General features: G+C 39.5%; 1 protein-coding gene across 11 annotated transcripts in view; it reads left to right on the top strand.

Moving 5' to 3' along the window:
* Positions 1-19,384, top strand: part of Nol4 (nucleolar protein 4) — a 332,403-nt gene that overhangs the window by 28,317 nt on the left and 284,702 nt on the right. For 2 of the 11 annotated variants that reach the window (XM_076554801.1, XM_042263789.2), the window contains exon 1: positions 7,854-7,985. The exons of 7 other annotated variants lie outside the window; for them this stretch is intronic. The gene's annotated coding sequence lies outside the window, so the exon portion shown is untranslated. Of the gene's footprint in view, positions 1-7,853; positions 8,030-19,384 lie in introns of those variants that run through there. 2 more of the 11 variants (XM_076554800.1, XM_042263788.2) reach the window with 1 other exon arrangement.

Here is a 19,384-nt window from a genome sequence, read left to right as displayed (position 1 = left end):
TTGTGTTTAAGGATAGCTGCCACTGCACACTTATACTTTTGCAGGAATCATTTTAATATCATATCAACTTTTATTTTGGAGAATCCATGGCTAATTTATTACATCCATGATCAGTAGCTTTTTCCAAACAAGGCTTTGTTCCACATAATTCTTGCTTGATAACTGTTTTGTTATATGTAATTTTACCATGTTAAAGTTAAAACCTTCCTTTTTGAAAAAAAAAAAAGAAAAGAAAAAGGGGAAGTGCTGTGGATGATTGATTGATAAATAAAACACTGATTAGCCAGTAGCCAGGCAGGAAGTATAGGCAGGACTAGCAGAGAGGAGAATTGAGAGAACAGGAAGGCGGAGAGGAGGAGACACCAGCCTGCCTTCCAGGGACAATCATGTAAAGGTAGCAGGTAAAGTCACGGAACACATGGCAACATATAGATTAACAGAAATGGGCTGAGTGTAAGAGTAAGACTAGACAATGGTAGGCCTAAGCTCATGGCTGAGCAGCTTAAATAATATAAGTGTCTGTATGTTTATTTTATAAGTGGGCTACGGGACTGCTGGGGCTGGGTGGGACCCGGAGGGGGAAAAAAAAAAAACTCTAGCAACAGGTATGTGCTAGAAAATTTAAGAGATGGGGACCACTGTGAGACTCTTGGGTCATTTGCAGCTTGTCCTTGAAGGAGACAGTGGGACCCCAGTCTTTTCCTTTTTTCTCTTGTTTCCGGGCCATGCTTCTGCTGTGATATTCCACCAGAGGTTCTAACATCAAGGCCAACCATTCACAGGCCGGAACCTGCAGAGCCATGAGGTAAAATAAATGTCTTCAGTTTATAAGTTGGTTATAACAGATGTTTGTTAGAGTGGCAAATTACAACCATTTCTCTAATCAATATTAGAATATTTAATAGGAATACATATTTAGAAGGATGAGTGTATTTGTTAAATGGAAGTTTTAAATGCAAATATTTTCAATGTTAATATATGAGTAACAAAAGATCAGATTAGTTTTTTTAAATTTGTAAAAAAAGATATTGAAGTGACAATAGATTATGGTAAGTTTTGTAGACATGCAACTTATTAGGAAATAATATCATTCTGATGGTAAACAGTATAGGCTAAAATTTGCTTCCTAAAAACTGGCCCCTCAATAGCAAAACTGACTTTAATCATCTTAGTTCATGGGTTCTAGGCTTGAGGGTACAGTTTGTAACAGCAGGGGAGGCCCGGTGTCAAGAACACATCTCTTCTTTGGTACATGAGGAAGACTTCACATTTGGGTGGACCAGGAATACAAGGAAGGCAATGCAGTACTTTTCAGGCTATCCACTTCCCTTTTCATTCAGTCTGACTCCCCAGCCCATGGAATCAGTCCCATCCATGTACAAAGTGGGGAGGGGGCATCTTCCCCCTTCACTTAAACCTTCCTGGAGAAATTCTTTCAGGTACTCATAAGAGTATGTCTTCTTACTTCATCTGGACAGCACAATAGAACCAACCCCAATGGCAGAGGTGTGGGTAAACAAGCTTCGAAGTTCTGAGCATGAGAGAGCTGTCCCCATTACTCACTCAACTGTCAGGTGGCGGCATTGGAGGGGGAGAGGTGCCCTCCTCTAATCCACTCTACCCCCACCAATCAACAGCTGAGGCAGGTGGGAAAGCTGGTCTTGAGGTCATAAGAGTAGGCGAGCTACCCCTGTTCCCCATCAGCTACAACTCTCAGGAGATCAGGCCCTGCACCTCATCTGGGCAGCACAATAGAGCCAATCCTGTTGGCAGAGGTGTGGGTGAGCTAGCCTTGAAGTTATGAGAATAGAAGAGCTGTCCTCATTACTCCTCATTACTCTGTCATGGGATGCATGGGCAGGGAAGAGATGCCCACCTCTACCCATCAATCCCTGAGGTAGGTGAGAGAGCTGTCTCTGCCTCTCATCAGCTGCAGCACTCAGGAGAGTGGCCCTGACACCATGCCTGGGTTATACAGTTGAGCTGGCTCTGAAGGTGCATGTGTAGGAGATCCCACCCAAGGACATGAAAAGCAGGAGAACTGGCAACTGTCCCCGCCCCTTGCTCACTGATGCAAGAAGTGAACTCACCAGGGCACTGCACAAAAGCTCACCCTGGTGGTGAGGACAAGGAAGGGTTGGCAGGCTGACCAACCTTGCAACTACCTAGGCCTAGAGCCAGGGTTATGAGTTGGCCCATCCCAATATCACCCCACCTGTGGTGTGCTAGAGCGTGTGAAGGGACTGGTTCTGCAGACCCAAAGCTGCAGGAACTCCAAACCACAGGGAAACATCAGGATAACCAAGAAGAGCCCCAGTGAGGGTCCAGCATGCATAGTGTGGCAAAAATCAGAGGCCTTGAACCAGACCAATGACTCTTTGCAATGCACACTTGCAAGTAAAGATGTGCGGAAACAAGGGTTTACAGGGTGACTCACTGTCGCACTACAGCTTCAATGAAGAGACTGATTTGTCTTTTTTCCTCTTAAATTTTATTTTATTTTATTTTGTGGGGGAGATTGCCAGGGCAGAGGGCAGATACAAAGGGATGGGAAAATGAATGGGATGGAGAGGCATGATATGAAAGACACAAAAATAAATAAATAAATAAATAAAAAGATTAAGAAAAAGAGTGTGTCTTCTCAGAGATTGTAAATTCAACCAAGTTTGTGAAGAAAAATAACCAATACAAGCCCCCATCTTCCTGTATGATTTCTAACTCAGAAAAAGTGCTTACAATATTTAATAAAACCTCAGTAAGATTAGACCTCAGCTGATTTTATTTAGATCAATTTGTGTAAATCAGCTTTGTTGAACTTCAATCTCTAGCTGCTTTCAAAGGTTAGAACATGTGCAATTTAGTAGAATTGTTTGTTTTAGCTAATAATTTCATGTTCAGAAAGCAAAAGAAACACTTTTATTCATAAATTTCTGCAGAAACATAGATTATATATATTTGTATGTGGAACAAACTTAGATCTAGATGAAAAGAGGGGTAAGTTATTTATTCAAACATCAATAATAGAATATAGTTTTCTTGGGACTTTAATATAATTTCATAGTACTATTGATCCATTCATAGACTGAAGTGAAAAAATTCAGATATTTTATAATGTAATTCTTGCCTAGAAAGAAGTTTGAAAATTATCAAGTGCATCTTATATAACTAAGAACTGCCATGTGAATGTGGTTGAACTCTGAAATGTACTGGCTATGGACCAGTGTGGATTTGACTGGGCCAACAGAAGAAAACTGTGAAAGAAATTGTGAGAGACAGGAATACCATTTTATACCTGCTGAGAAATATTGCTGAGGAAGAATATCAAATTGTGAGGATTTATTCAGTATACAGCTAACTATGGACAGATCTTAGGATGCTCATGAGGGATCAGAATATGCTGTCAGAACAGGAAAACATGTGCTCACAGGACAAAATCCAAAGATATATTGCTGGTATGAATGAACTCAAGGATTCCATATGGTAAGAGGTATGCAACAACAAAAGAAGAATTAAACACAAGACCCAAACATATTTGAATGTTCAATGTAAGGAAATAAAAACACCACAACTATTTCGTCATCTCTTATATCCACATCTAGTAAAATAAGAATTCTTCCTAATAAGGGCAGAGACAATAACCAAGAAGGACTTGATCCTAGTGTGAAGAACAGCTTCTCAGATGGGGAATTCAGCATAATGGAGGCTTCACCTTGCTCGCACTTCTCTTTCCTCCGAGAGTGACAACCGGGACAGTCCACATTCTGTATGACACTTCTATTAGGTTTGTGTCTCAGGACATATTGATTGTGGGAGAAAAGCCGATGAAGTGCGGTGGGAGTTGGGTGGCTTGTGGTCCAGTTGATGACCACATGAGTAAACAGAGTGACTCACACTGTAATTCCAACTCTGCTTCCCCCCCCCCGCCCCCCTTGGTGACAGTGACACATCTGTTCTTGTTAACTCTTGTTCTGCTGACTGCTGCGATGAGGCTCTGAAGAGGGAGGGTATCAGGGCTGAAAACAAGACAACTCTGCTCTTGTTTGTAACCAGATATGTGAATATCCTTTCAAGAGTTACTTGTCTTTGACAACAAAGTAGGTATTTCCAGCAAATTTATTCTTGCCTCTTCAATGTATGATGACTTCAGATTCCCATGTTCAACAGCAGTGGGATCATGGGGATCAAAGCTGAGATGTTTATTTAAAAAACACAGAGATTTTTTTTTGAAGTCAGATACTCCTAGAAGTGAAAAAGAAATCATCAAAATAATCAAAATGTGTAATCTTCCAAGGTAGCCACTCTGTCAATGCACTGGAAATAGCAGGAATTTATGGTCTCATGTTTCTGGAGGCTTAGAGTTAAAACCAAGGTGTTGGCAATATTGACTCTTTTTTCTGAGAGCTATGTGGGAAAAGTCCTGTCCAAGCCTCTCACCTGGTTCCTGGCAATCATTGCCACTCCATGACATCATAATTCTAATGATCTCATCTTAGTGTCAGTAGTTATGGTAAACAGCATATTCACAGATTTTGGTAATTTCTGAGGTCAATGGTGAGCTAGAGAAATGTCTTGAATTTAGTGATAGACAAAGCAATTCAAAATAGGAAAGCAGTTAGGGCAAGGGAATAAGAGAGATAAAAAACACGTTTCAATAGATCAGACAAGTGCAGTGTCAAATTTAAGTTTCACAAAATACCAATAATCTTTAAGCAAGATGAATCTTCAAAGTTGGAAAATACAAGATATACAAAAAGATGTCTCTGCCAGGTCTATGGTAGTGGAGCACCAGAGAACTCTGAAGAAAGAAAATAATGTTCAAAGTACTCAAAGAGAAAACATACTATTCCAGATCATTTAAGTAAACAGGTGACTTACTTTTCAAGAGAAGTAACAGAAAGGACACAACATCAAAGGCTTGAAAAGAAATTAGAGGGCAGAGTGAGACATTTTGTGTGAAAGTTGACAAGTATTTGCCATTAATGCAGAGTCACCAAAAAAAAAATTGTTAGGGATGTATTGTAGGTACAAGGAATGGGGAGACCTCAAAAGGAACTGTGAAGATGTCTGAGGAAATGGTGAGGACAGGAATTAGACAGCTAGGAACTAAGGAAAAGGTGGTAGGAATGTTTTGAACAAAAATGAACTTTTAAGTAGAAGATGACTTTAAGGCAGTTAGAGCTGAGATAGTATTTATTTTAACTTTATTAAATGCTAACATTAGACAGTAATTTTAAACACTAAAACAAAGAGAAATCTTGGTTCATTAGAGAAAAAAGTAAAATATAAAATCAACTGTGTGTGTGTGTGTGTGTGTGAGAGAGAGAGAGAGAGAGAGAGAGAGAGAGAGCCTGTGTGTGTGTGAGAGAGAGCCTGTGTGTGTGTGTGTGTGTGTGAGAGAGAGAGAGAGAGAGAGAGAGAGCGCCTCTGTGTGTGTGTGAGAGAGAGAGAGAGAGAGCCTCTGTGTGTGTGTGTGTGAGAGAGAGAGAGAGAGAGAGAGAGCCTGTGTGTGTGTGTGTGTGTGAGAGAGAGAGAGAGCCTGTGTGTGTGTGTGAGAGAGAGAGCCTGTGTGTGTGTGTGTGTGTGTGTGTGTGTGAGAGAGAGAGAGAGCCTCTGTGTGTGTGTGTGTGTGTGTGTGAGAGAGAGAGAGAGCCTGTGTGTGTGTGTGTGTGTGTGAGAGAGAGAGAGAGAGAGAGAGAGAGAGAGAGAGAGAGAGAGAGAGCCTGTGTGTGTGTGTGAGAGAGAGAGCCTGTGTGTGTGTGTGTGTGTGTGTGTGTGTGTGTGTGTGTGTGTGTGTGTTGGGGAAGAAAAATAAATAAATACAAAGGATAAATAACTGCACAAAACTAACTCAAGGAATTGAAACAAAGTCCACAATTAAAAGCAAGAACATAGAGGCTGGGTCAATGGCTCAGAAATTAAGAGCACTTTCTGCTCTTGGAGAGTACCTGGCTTCAATTCCTAGTTCCAACATGGCAGCTCACAACCATCTCTACCTCCAAGTAAAAGGGATCTGAAACTCCACTGTGGCCTACTCAGGCACCCAGCACACATTTAGTGCACATACATACATACATACATACATACATACATACATACATACATACATCTCAAAACACTCACACACTTAAAAATTTAAAATATCTAAAAATAAATGCAATGACACATGTTTGTTTCATGCTTGCTTATAGGATTTCAGGGGATAACCAGCTAACTACGCTGCCACAAGACTTAAGTCAAAGACATTATGAACTGAGACAAGAAGAAAAGAACAGTCTCTGAGGCTCATTAAGCATGTTGATCTTAGACTGGATACATAGTATGTAAGGCAGGCCTGGTGGTTCAAATTGTAATCCTAGTGATTCAGGAAGCTGAGACAGATGGATCAAGGCCAGAAATGAAAATGTAGCAAAGCCCTATCTAAAAAATTTAAAGGGTGGTGATGTTGTTGACAGATGCAATGCCCAGGGTACCACACACATATGGGAAAAGAATAAAAGAACGCAGACACTGATCAACAGAAATGCAATCTTGAAGTCATGAAAGGAAAGGCCACATGGCGCAAACAGAATGGTAACTGGGGTAATTGGGGACTTCTCATAGGAGCCAGAAGTTGGAGAGAAAGCATGATACTCCAATGTCCTGCAATGATTATTAATTTCTGTTATTTTATATTCTCTTCCCCCCCCACCCCCTGCTACCTCTCTCCAGGGTCTCACTGCATTGCTCTGATTGTCCTGGAACTTATGATGTAGACCAGGCTGGCTTTGAACTCACAGTGATCTGCTTGATTCTGCCTCTTAAGTGCTGGCATTAAAGGTGTGCACCACCAGAACCAGCCTTCTATTAATTAATTAATTAATTAATTAATTAATTTTTTGTTTTAGCTATTCACTTTATTTTTTGTTTTTGGCTTCTGAAGTAGTACATCTCACTGATTTTTAGTCTTCATTATATTAAAAAAGTATTTCAAAGGACAACCAGCAAGCCATGGAGTAAGAGTGAGATTTGCAGAAGAGAACGGGAAAAGCCCAGAGGCAAAAGGTAGACAGGATAAGTTAAGACAAGGAAAGTTGGCTAGAAATTAAGCCAAGCTAAGCCTGGGCATTCATAGGTAGTCATAAGCCTCTGTAAGTGAATTTATTTGGGAACTGAGTGGTGGGCCCCTCAAAAGACCAAAAAAACTCCTAACAACATTAATCTGTTTTACAGTATAATATATGCATAGTTTTTATAAATAGTTCATATGCCCCCCAAAACTGTGGAGATTCTGTACTTGTGAGGTTGAGGCCAGATATGTGCTTATGGGTCACTTGTTTACTGTCAGGTTAAGTGTTGTATTTCTATAGTAAAAGGTAGCAAAGTTAGGCAAGACTTAAGTCAAAGACATAGTTAACTTCCTATCACTATTTGTCAACTATTGGATATGATTCTATGAAGATTTGGTTTGTATAATAAAAGTTATAATGTTGTGGTACAAGGCTCTGAATCAACCTAAGCAGACACAAGAGGCTCCCATAAAGCAAGATTTAATACAGAGCAATACACACGCACACGCGCACACACGCTCACGTACACACACACACACACACACACACACACACACACACACACACACGATTGATGAATGTGACAGAACAGACTCGGGAGCTGCACTGAGACCCCGAATGTTCATTTCATCACGTATTTAAGCACCAACCCACAAGCATCTGTGCTAAGTTAGTTACATTTTTCCACCAATTAGGATTCAAGGGGTAGGGGCTTTCCCTAGGTGTTCCATCTCTGCCAACTGACATAGAATGTAAGCTTTTCAGTCCAACCAATCAGATTCATCTGTTCTTTCTGTTGTTAGGAACAGTCATAATGTTTCTAGAAAACTAAAGATGCATAACAACTATTTCTATGACTTAAGAAGGAGGTGGATCATCTATTGAGAGGTTCCCAGCTCCACCAGGACTTGGGAACCTGAACTTTGATTCACCCTAGAGGTAATATGGAGTCTGAAGTCAAAAATGGCAGTACTTAGGACAAGGTACTTTGTGTCTGTTCCCAACTATATTAGTGGTGACATACAAGTTTACAACCATGTCTCATGTTTGTATAGTAACTGTTTTATCCATAATGATATAGTTAACAGTGGACTAATCTGTGTGATGACTATTATGCTAACACCTATTACTGTGTTTTAATTTCAACCTGTGACCTGGTATTTGTTAGATCACCTGCCACAATCTTAGTTGGACTTAAGGTTTTTATATGTCATACTCACTTTCAACTTTAATATCTTTATGTAAATAATCACCATACAGTCACTCACATAAATCTTGGATATATAAACCTAATCCAGTGCTCTGGAATTTGTAGTTCTGGATCATTATTTGATGATTATTTGTAGAGCATTTAAGAGATACATAAAACTATATTGTCATTTGTTCTGTTACACTGTCTCTTTATGAGAAACTACTTTAATCTATATCCAGAGTGTATTTTCATGTGATATCTTACAGATGGCCTTTTGCCATCCTTCTCAAGAGATAACCATTCTCAGCTCTTGTAATTATGGTGAGTGAGGATCAATCCATCTGTTTGAGAGTCCCTGATTCCCAATGGAAGTTGCCGTTAATAAATTTGAGTTCCTGCCAAAACGAGATGTTGAAATGTATTTGGATGCTATCTATCTACAATTGATCCAATGTACATATAAATATATCTTCCTCTACTATTTGAGTTGTAACTTAGACAAGAATCTTCTAGTATGAAGTTTGGGCAGAAATGCAATGAGGCCACAGAAAGTGGGAGGTGATACCTGGAAATGTACCTTAAGTCCAGTGTGTGACTCCTGCATTCAGTTACATTGATAGTCTAGGTGACATTTGAGAAATATAGTTTGAGTGGCATATAGAAATAAATATTTTGAACTCAGTTTAAAGTATTTAATATTATATATTTTTATATAATATTATTAATATTATAATATTGATTTGTTTCTAAATTGGGGTATGTGATGGGGATTCTTGATTGTCAACTTGACTACATCTGGAGTTAACTAAAACAAAAGTGTCTGGGTTCACCTGTGAGGTATTTTTTCTTAATTAAATCATTTGAGGTAGGAAGACTCACTTTTAACTCAGATATTTGAGGTGGGAAGAGCCACCTTTAATCCAGGCCACACCTTCTGTTTGCAACATAGATGAAGGACATTCCAAAGGGAAGCTCTCTCTTTACTTTTTCTTGCTCTCGATGGCAAGTTCATTTCTTGACAACAGTAGAGCCTATTTCTTCAGGATTCTAGCATATACTGAAGGCCAGCTGTGACATTCAGCCTTGTGGACCGAACAACTACTGGATTCTTGGACCTTCTGTTGGTACACAACCATTGTTGAACTAGCTAGACCACATCCTATAAGCCACTTAAATAAATCCCTGTGTGCATGTGTATATGTGTGTGTGTGTGTTTGTGTGTGTGTGAATATATATTCTTTCTTCCTCTACACACATACAGACAAACACACACACACACATATTCATATACACATATATATTTATATCTCAGGATACATTAATTTAAAAATACTGGCTGATAGGGGTTGAAGATTTAGCTAGCTCAGTGGTAGAGTGCTTGCCTAGTAAGCACAAGGCCCTGGGTTCGGTCCTCAGCTCAAAAAAAAATACTGTCTGGCTTCTTACAGATCTTCAAGTGTTTTTTTATTTTTATTTTTGATTTTTTCTTCTAACTTTGTTAAGGCTGATATTGGCATTTTGAAGAAGATTTCATTGATTATATGGGTCACTTTAGGTATTATAGGAAGCTTTAACAATATTAATTCTTTCAGTCCACGGTCACAGAGAGGTTTCAATTTATTTGTGTCATCTTAAGTTGCTTTCATTGAACACTAGATTTCATTATGGACACCTTTCATCTGGAAGGGTAAATTTGTTCCTGCTGTTGTTATTTTTGTAGCTACTGGAAACAGGTTTGTTCTCTGGACTTCCTCGTTAGCTCACTGTCAGGCCTTAGAAATGTTCCCGTTTGTGTGTTTCTTTTGTATCATTCAGCGTTACTAAGTAGTTTATTAGTTACAACAGTATTTTGGTAGTGTTTTCTCAGGACATAAGGTCATGCCATTATCAGCAAAGATAGTTTGACTTTCGTCTCAATTTTTTTTCTGTTGTGGATCCTCTCTTGGCAGAACTCCCAGTACTATATTTAATAAAATGTTGAGGATGGGCATCCTTCTCTTTGCCTAGATTTTAGTGTAAAAGGTTTCCATTTCTCTTCATTCATTGTGTTCCTGCTGTTCTTCTCATCTGGCTTTTGCTATGTTGAAATTCATGTTCTCCACCAATTTACTGAGGTAGAATATGTTTTCCAGTATAAGGTCAGACATAAGAGGGAAAATTCAATGTATAGTTTGGTAAACAATGTTTTTGTGAATAGAAATATAGAAATACCTCCAAGGTTCTAAAATCATGCTTTTTATAAAGCAGTTGCTTACTATTTGCTGAAAAAGTCCATGTTAAAGTCCAAATGCCATTGCTCAAGATTTTGGTACATCCTTTCTTTGTATTAATGCATAAGAAATATGGTTTTCTCATTTGCTTTTATTCATTAGTCTATGTAAACACCAAACTGCGCATTACATTAAGATCATGAGTATTGAGTTCATACATAAATTCTGTACAGGGGAAACATTCATTTTCATTGAACTATTAAGCAGTCATACATTTTTCCAATATATAAAATGACTACAAGTCAGCAATGGCTAGCTATGTCATTATAGCTTAAACCTTACAACGTTGAATTTTTCTCCTAATCATATGAGGTAAGCTTTCTTTCTTTAATTCCTTTTGTAGTGTTGTGGCTACTCTCTTCTAGATGGGCCAGATTCAGTTCCTAGCCCCCACCTGGTGACTGACAACTATCTGTAACTCTAGTTTCAGGGAATCTGATACTTTCTTATGGCTTCCCTGAGCACCAGACATGCGTGTGGTGCACATATGTACATGCAGGTTAAACACTCATACACCTAGGAGCAAAACATCATTTAAAGTCTATAATTAAAAAAGAAAGACACTGTGAATAAAATAGCTAATGTAATCACCATCATATTCTGTTAAAAATACAAATAAAAATGACAATGAGATGCCGTTATTAAATGGAGATGCTACTTATTAGATGTACAGAAATCCAAAGCATCCACTATAAATGATGGGGAGAGTGTGGAGCAACAATAACGCCCATCCAAGGTGGTGGGAATGCACCGCAGTTCATCCACTGTACAAGAGAGTTCTTTAGCTTCTAAAAAGACTAAATATATATTACCATACCACAGTCCTTATTATCTACTGGAATGTGCTAAAACTGAAATTTGCACAAAAATCTGAGTGAATCCTTATATCAACTTTATTAAAAAATAGACAAAATTTGGAAGGCACATGGCATCCTTTAGCAGGTGAATGGGTAAATCAACTAGTACATTCAAAGAAATATTTTTCAGCAATAAGATGAAATGGACTATGAAAAAGCATAAGCAATGTTAAACACATGGTGCTAAGTAAAAGTAACCAATTTGTCAAGGGCTTTTTCAGCATCTAATGAGGTGATCATGACATTACCTGGATGGAGAGGAGGCAGGACAGCCCAGAGACCAGGATAGAACCAAACACGACTGGAAAGCAAAAGTCAGTGAAATAATTCCCACTGATATTCTCCTGTACTCATAGATCGGTGCCTAGCCCAATTGTCATCAGAGGGGCATCATCCAGCACCTGGTGGGAGCATATGCAGAGACCCACAGCCAAACCCTAGGAGGAGCCAGGGGAACCACACAAAAGAGGAGAGGAATGATTGTTGGAGTCAGAGGGGTTGAAGACACCAATAGAGCATAGCTCACAGAATCAGCTAAGCAGGGCTCACTTGGGCTCACACAGACTGAAGCGAAAAACATGAACCCTGCATGGGTCTGAGCTACATCCACTGCATGTAACTTATGGTTGTAAATTGGTGTTCTTTTGGGACTCCTAACAGCGGGAGTGGTGCCTGTGCTTAGGACCCTTTTCCTCCTACTGGGTTGCTTCTTCCAGCCTTGATATAAGGGTTTGTGCCTCTTCGTGTTGTAACGTGTTAGGCTATGTGCTGTAGATATCCCCGGGAGGCCTGCTGTTTTTTTTCTTTTTCTTTCTTTCTTTTTTTTTTTTTTTTTTTTTTTTTGGTTAAGGGAAACAGGAGTAGATCTGGTGATGGGGGGAGTGGTGGGAGGACTGGGAGGAGCAGAGAGAGGGGAAAGTGTGGTCAGAACGTAATGAATGAAAGAAAAAATAAACCAGTTTGGGAAGTCAATAAACTATATGCTTCCAAATATAAAGAGCTCTGTGGAGAAAATAAAAACAGTATCAGTTGGGAAGAAAGGTTAAAAAAGGAGACCTGAGTAGGAAGTCACAAGAATTTTTAGGCCTCAGAAACTATTTTGTATCTCATTGTAACAGCAGCTATGTATCATTACACAGCAGTCACAATCTCGGACTACTCTGATTCTGTAGTTTTTTGTTTGTTTTTATGTTTTGATTTTTAGAATCACGATACTGACATTTTTCAGAAAACCAAGAGAAATAAAGCCTTGTGTTAGAGAAATTTATAGAAGACAGTTATTTGTTCTGGTTGAGAGTCATGGGAAAGGAGTAAAAATGATGTGTGGCCAATATTCTCACAGAACACGAGTCAAAAATATTGACTGCAGAAAGAAGGGACAGTAGCTAAAGCTTTGGCAATTATGTTATTTGCAAAATGTTTTTCTTTGGAATACCACATGATAGCTTTGGATTAGAAAGCCAAGAGTACATGCTAAGATGGCAGTTGTGAAGATTTTAAAAAAGACCTGTGTGCTGTCATAGTTCCAAGGTGATTGAGGCATCATTCTGCAGATAAAGATGGACGTTTGGAGGTAAACATGGTAATGGATGTTACTCAATCTCCTAATTTCTAGACCTAATATATTTCTTTTAAGTTTTAATAATTATACAAGTTATTCAAATAAATTGGGAACTTTAGACTTTATGCTACTGAAAATAAGTGTGTGTGTGTGTGTGTGTGTGTGTGTGTGTGTGTGTGTGTGTGATGAATGCACATGTGCATACACTGAGGTTAGATAAGGCTGTCTGCTGTCTTGTTCTATGATGCTCCACCTAATTCCTGTGTGATAGGGCCTCTCACTGAACCTAGAGCTGAAAGCCAGCAAGTTTCCTTGATCTTCCTGTCTCTGCCCCACCCACTCCCACAGGGTTGGTTTATAGGCACTTGGGCAGCTTTGAGGGTCCTTTGGAATGTGTACTAGAGATTTGGACTCAGGTTCTTTTTATCCACTGACCCATCTCCAGATGGAGAACGGAAAGGTATGCTGTGCTCTTTGGGTTGATTTGGTGGCAGTTAGCAGAATGGATTATGGATAAACGAATACATCATGTAGAACACTCATTTGGTAGTAAACACCTCAGATAGGGTTAGTTGTCCTGGGAATGAAAAGTAGATTGGCATGAATTGTATTTGAAAAGTCAATCTGATGTCACAGTGCACAAGAAACTGGTCTTTAAAGATTATGTGCCAACGTGTAAGGAACCGAGTTTGGGGTTACTATTGCAATGTTTTACTATGCTGCTTTGGATAATTTTGGATCTTAAACTAAGCCCATGTAAACTAAACCCATGCTACGTTTGCAAATAAACAGTACTCTAAAGAAAACAAGTAGGCTTTTGAGAGAATATTAGAACTTTCCTCTCAACAATGGCATAAGGAAAAATGAAGACAGGGATGCTGAGATTGGGCTTGGGCGTCAGCACAATAATAGCAAAAGGTCAATGACAGACAGTCCTGGTGGCACATGCCTGGAGTCCCATCACTGGAGGCAGGATCAGGAAGAGTCCAAGGTCAGCCTAGGCTACACATACCGTGACTGTGTTCAACCTAAGTTACATGATACCCTGTCTCGGAAACAAGCAGTGGACACCAACAAAAATAGATGTCAGAAGAAATTTAATATAGCGCATAGCCATACGTCCATCTTGTAAATACTGAAACATTTTTTAAAATCACATTCATTGAAAATTTTCTAATGGGAGTCTCAGTAAAGGGTTAGAAATCCAGACCAGCCAAAGTGGATGAGCAATGAATATTTCACAAAATTACCTTCTTGGTGTAGGGTGTTAAGAAGATGGAAGAAAAAGATTATTTTAATTTTTATTGAAAAAAAATTCATACAATATATTTCATCATGATTTTCCCTCCTCCAATTCCTCACATATTCTCTGTACTTCCCTACCTCTCCAACTTCATGCTCTTTTCCTATCTTTAAAAACAAACACACAAAAAATAAAGAAACATATGCACAAAAAACCCACACAAAAAACAAAAATGAGTATCAGTGAACAAGCAAAAACAACAACATCAAAAACCAAAAACCAAAAGACAATTCAAATAAAGCAAAATGAGACAAAAAGTCTACAAAAAATACAAGTTTTGTTTTGTGTTGGCCTGGGGCCTGCCCTTAAGTGAGGTTAATACACCCAGTGAGACTCCATTGGAGAAAATTGATTTTTCCTTTGCCAGTGAACTATCAATTGGAGATAGCTTCTTACTCAGAGATGGGAGTCCTATATCTATTTCCTTCTGTCAGTGCTGGAACTTTATGTGGCTTGGAACCTGTAAAGCTCTGTGCATGCTGCCATAGTCACTGAGTTTATAGATGATTGAGTCCTGATATGTCTGGAAGACACTGTTTTCTTAGAGTCTATCCATCACCTCTGGCTCTTAGAACTTTTCCACTTCCTCTTCCACAGATCTCCCTGAGCCTAGGGGTGAGGGCTTTGATGAAGATATTCCATTTAGGACCGAGTGCTCTAAAGGCTCTCACTCTTTGCAAAGTGTCTAGTTGTGGGTTTTAGTGTTTGTTCCCATCTGCTGCAAGAAGAAGCTTCTTTGGTGATGGCTGAGTGAGGCACTGACCTATGGGTGTAGCAGAATGTCATCATAAGTCATTTTTATTTAGCAGAATAGTGGTATTAAGTTTTCCCCTAGGCCCATGACCTATCTAGCCTCAGATTCTTGGCCATGTTAGCAGTTTCAGGTATAGCTTCCATCTCATCCAGTGGGCCTTAAATCCAATAAAAACATAGTTGGTTTATTCGCTCCTGGGACATTTGTGCCACTATTGGATTACCAGTATATCTTGCAGACAGGTCACTGCTGTATGTCGCAGGAATTGTAGCTGGGAATCATTATTATATGGAACTTACCTTTCCTGCAGTATCCAGTGCCATGAACACTAATCTGTATCGGTGATGGTTCTAGTTAGGCACCAAGTGACTTGTGTTCGGTGGCATATGTAAGTGTCCTCTTCAGCAACAGGGCCTTGCCATCAGACTGTGAAGAGAAACCAGTAGCCTTGACAATAGCCTGTGATATTTGGGGGCTTCCACGGGAACCATTTGGCCAATGACTCAACAAGAAACAATGCATAGTGGCACTGAAGGTTTTACTGGGTGGCATGTCTAGTTGGCACACTGTCTTCACTAATGTTTGGTGACTCAATTTAGATTCCTTTTATATATGTAGATCTTTTAGGAAGCTTTTGCAGTAGTAGGCTTCCAGGGACTTTTCAAATGGCCTTTAATGTTAGTTGTTTCTCTCCATATTCCTTTCTTTGCCCATCTCCCCTCCTCTCTTATTTCCCCCAAGGAAAAGAAATCTTAAAATATACTTATATTCCAGGACTGAGATCTTTTATTGGGCATGTTAATTTGCAGCAGGGCATGTTACTTTGCAGCTGCGTGATAGCCAAAGCAGTGGGTGAAAAATTTGCCTGTAGGTAGCTAACAGCTTTGGAGTATTACCCAAAGTTGTATTTGACCTACTTTATAACTTGGCCAGGTAGCTAATGATTCATTGGCATTTTAGCTGTTCTAGAGGAAAAAACTGAAGTATTCATATGTATATTGGATATGAAAGACTGAGTACAATGTCAACAGAGATATCACTGCCTTTTAATTTTTAAAAAAGATTTAATTATTATATTCTATATGAATGAGCATTTTACCTGTATGTGCAGATGTGCACACCTGGTGCTTTGAGATGTCAGAAGAAAGTGTCAGATGCCCTGGAACTGGAATTACAGAAGGCTGTGAGCAATTTGCAGGAACAAGTGCTCTTAACTCCTGAGCCATCTGTTCAACCTCATCACCACCTTCTTAACAATGGCCTGTAACTGTTATGACCCTAGATCAAGAACAGTGGTAGATGGAGTGATCATTTTGTCTTGGCAGCTGTAGTAATTGCTTCTTTGTTAACATGAGTGGGTTTATAATTACCTTATAAGTGCACCCCAAGGTTTCTTTCCAAGGGTGTTTCCCGAAAGTTTAACTGAGGAGGGTGGACTCAGCTTGAATGGAGTTGGCACTCCACCATGGACTGGGTCCTGAACTGAATATAAAGGAAAAGGCAAGCTGGGCACCAGCATTCATTGCACTAGGATTCCAATAGCAATGATGCAATGTGACCTGCCATGGTCTGTCCCTGCTGTCATGGCTTTCTCTCCACAATGGACCATAGCCTCAAACCGAAAGAAACCCTCTCATCCCAAGTTGCTTTTGTCAGGTGTTTGGTCACAACAGTAAGAATAGTAAGTAATGTCATTTGCATTCAGTAAGTAGGGAGCAGGTGAGAATGGATGCGTGCATTTCTGATTGCTCCTGTTTGTGAAATTTGCATATGGAGTTTGCTGCTTCTGTGCTGCTACACTGTGTCTTGAATTTACAAAGGTAGAAGAGGGAAACAGAATGATTTGTTGAAGGATGAACATAATATAGCTTACGAAAAGAGTGAAGCATGTAGAGGGTGAAGTGGAACATATTCAGGACCAATAGATTTACCAGTGTAACATTCCCATCGCACATTCTTCACATTTGGGTTAAATGGGAAAACGATGATAGGTATGCAGGGAGAAAAATCTATGTTATGTGCCTGTGTGTCTACTTATTTTTTCGTGTGCATTAGCAGTTATGAAACTATCTTACAGTGGTCTGGCACTGCTTAAATATGTTGTAAAACTGAAAGTGCAGCCATGTCTTGGCAAAGCGTTCAGAGCTATATTTCAAAGCAAGAGAAAATAACACTTCCCAAGATAAAACAGATCATCTTGCATCAAAGGCCAGGAAGATTTCTAAACAAAGTGACATTTTTCGGCAATGAAGATATTTTACAAATATGTATGATTATTTCTCATAACTTTGTCAAGCCTGATTTTAAACTTGAAGAAAAACATTTTCCTCTACAAAAGAACTGTTTACTGTTATGTGTTAGGCACATGGTGTAAAAATTGCCATATCTCTGCTCTGAGTAGGAGGAGGGTATTGTGGTCTTTTGAAGCAGAGGGAGAAGGCCTCTCTGACCTTCACTTCTCAGTGAAGTGGGAGCTAAGTCATGACTCGAGCACTTTAATCATGTTCCTAGGAAGGTGACTGCTACTTAAGCAAAGACAACAAAGTTTGATAAGTTAAGACAATGTAAACTCTCTTGAAGACTCAAAGAGAACTTTGTACAAAATAAATTTTCAGGGGACACAGTGGGAGGAGAAGTGTTGGGGTCTGGGAAGAGTGTGTTTCCTCCTCATGGTAGGCTTCTGGAGGAGGCTTGGAACGCTTCCTTCTGCAGAAACAGTCCATTCCTTTCTCTGAAAATCACATTTCTAAAAATAAAAAAAAATGTCATTTATCTACCATGCCCTTGCTTACACAAGATGCCTTTCTGTAGCATCAAATTTTTGTGCCCTCTCCTCTCAATTTCAAATTCAGGAAGGGGACTTTAACCTGATTAGTAATAGTTATGAGGTATCTATCGTATTGAGGTTACTCAGTGTAGACTTTGGTGGAGACGATTCTCTGTGAATCAGATACGAGCAGGCTGACACCTCTACTGTAGCCAAAAGATGAAAACAATAACGGTAATTATCTACGAGAGCCATATGAAATTCTCTGGCATGAAGTCCTAAGTATGATTTAATAACTTTCTTATTTGGCCCAAGACCAGGAGAAAGATTGGAGGAATCCTGGAAGGCAGTTTCTGTGGTTCTCCATCACATTTTCATGTCTTGTGAGCAGAGTGCTGACAGCCTTTGCTCCTGTCCTCTCAAGGATAACAGTAGGGCTGTCTGCCCACGGCTGTCAGGCCAGAGGTAGCTTCTCTCTTCAAAACGACAGGCTGGCTTGTTCACTGCTCAACTTGATAAAAATACCTCCCTACAGAGTAAAAGATGTTTCTTTGCTGCTACACATCTCATTAAGTGTCTGTAGGTGGAGTTTTTCTTTTGGGACCACTGGCTCCCAAGTAACCACACAGAGATTTACTATTAATTACAAGTGCTCAGCCAATAGCTCAGGCTTGTTACTAGCTAACTCTTACATTTTAAATCAACCTATATTTCTTATCTATGTTCTGCCATGTGGTGTTACCTTTTTTCAGCATGGCAGTTTTAGCTCCTGCTTCCTCTGCTTCTGGCTCACGACTCCTGAGACTTCACCCTTCTCCTTCCCAGCATCCTCCTAGTCTGGCCCTCCTGCCCAATCTCGTCTTGCCCAGCTATAGGCCAGTCAGTCCTTTATTAACCAATGAGAGTGATACATGTTTACAGTATACAAGGATTGTTCCACAGTATGTATCCAGGTGTCATCTGGCTTTCCTCTGGATTGGTGAGAACTGAGGCTTGGAGTACTTAGGTGTTTTGGCTACTGTTATCTCTGTAATACAATCAGTGGTCTTCACAGTCCAGGGCAGTGGTATGCTCTTCAGGCACCCATGAAACTATGGCAAGTTAAGTCATTATATTGTAGGTAGAATATGAGCTCAGATCTTTCAAAGACATGGCAGAATTATCCAGACATAAAGATGGCCATTACTTTAACAGTTGAACATGTAAGCCTAAGGTAGAGAAGTAAGTATATTGTAAAGTGGGCTGGTAGGGCCTGGAGAGATAGCTCAGTGGTAAGACAATGTACCACTCTTGATGAGAGTTTAACTTCACTTCCCAGCACCCATATCAGGTTCCCCATTACAGCTACCTGTAAATCCAGTCCAATGAGATCTGATGCCCTCTTCTGGCCAATATCGACACCTGCACATGCATATACATATCCCCCCTCAGACAGATAGATGCATATACACAATTAAAAATAAAAAATTTAAAAGTAGGCTAATAATTGAAAACTTGGAAAAATATCACCAAAAATGTTAACTAGGGATAAACTAGAAGGGGGAACATCATGAAAGAGAGGGTGAAGTGTAAGAGATAAGAGCCATTTCAGCCCTAACCTAGGATACTGTTTAAGTTATAAAACTCACAATGTA

The sequence above is a fragment of the Peromyscus maniculatus genome, chromosome 19 (assembly GCF_049852395.1).
Source record: "Peromyscus maniculatus bairdii isolate BWxNUB_F1_BW_parent chromosome 19, HU_Pman_BW_mat_3.1, whole genome shotgun sequence".
Taxonomy (NCBI): domain Eukaryota; kingdom Metazoa; phylum Chordata; class Mammalia; order Rodentia; family Cricetidae; genus Peromyscus; species Peromyscus maniculatus.
The sequence above is the reverse complement of the archived record's forward strand: the minus strand, read 5'-3'. Positions and strand labels throughout refer to the sequence as shown.